This window comes from Propithecus coquereli, unplaced genomic scaffold (genome assembly GCF_000956105.1).
Source record: "Propithecus coquereli isolate 6110/MARCELLA unplaced genomic scaffold, Pcoq_1.0 Scaffold237, whole genome shotgun sequence".
NCBI classification, from domain to species: domain Eukaryota; kingdom Metazoa; phylum Chordata; class Mammalia; order Primates; family Indriidae; genus Propithecus; species Propithecus coquereli.
The window spans coordinates 2,282,183-2,282,926 of record NW_012147919.1 but is presented as its reverse complement, the minus strand read 5'-3'; positions in this window follow the sequence as shown (position 1 = coordinate 2,282,926).

The window sequence follows — 744 nt, the reverse complement described above, 5'->3', positions numbered from 1 at the left end:
AAAATATTTTTTGGCCATAAAACAAATACTATCATTTGGTTTAGCTTTTTGCATCAAGTGAATTTCTTCTGAATCTCACTCTTTATCTGAACTGGTTTATTGGGTTATTTTCTCATAGACAATTATCTTTTGAGCTAATCACTCTAGTGATCGCTATTGAACGAAGAAACTATATTTTCCATCTCATTATAGTTCCTTGATTCAAAATCAGACTCTCTTAACTTTCCACTCCGTTTTTTTTTTTCCATCTCTTAGGAAAATATAGAACAAATATCATCTTTCTTCTCCATGGGCAGTTCTTCTGGCATTTGAAGGCAGCTCTTCTGTTCATAACTGCTGCCCCTACCCAGGGCTTCTTGGCTATGTATCTCTCTGGGCTGACTTTTCCAGCTCTAAGAAGGTCATTGTGCACATTTATTTCATAAGTCCTTTCCAGGTCTAACATTTTATAATTCTTGTCTAGTTCTGGACAATCAACATATAGTATGTTAGTTGGAGAGTCTTTCTAAAAGAGTGCTTGGCATTTCTACTAGAAACCAACAATCTAGATTTATAACAGATATTTTTGTAATGTACCTTTACCATTCAAAAAGCAAAATCTGGATAATATAACCTACTTATAGATATAATTTCAAAGGAAACATGCCACATCACAAATGCAGACTGTATCAGCTGGGTGTTTTGGGCCATTTCAATAACTCGAATAGTATTGTCATTTTGCCGTGTTTTCAAAAATGGTGAACG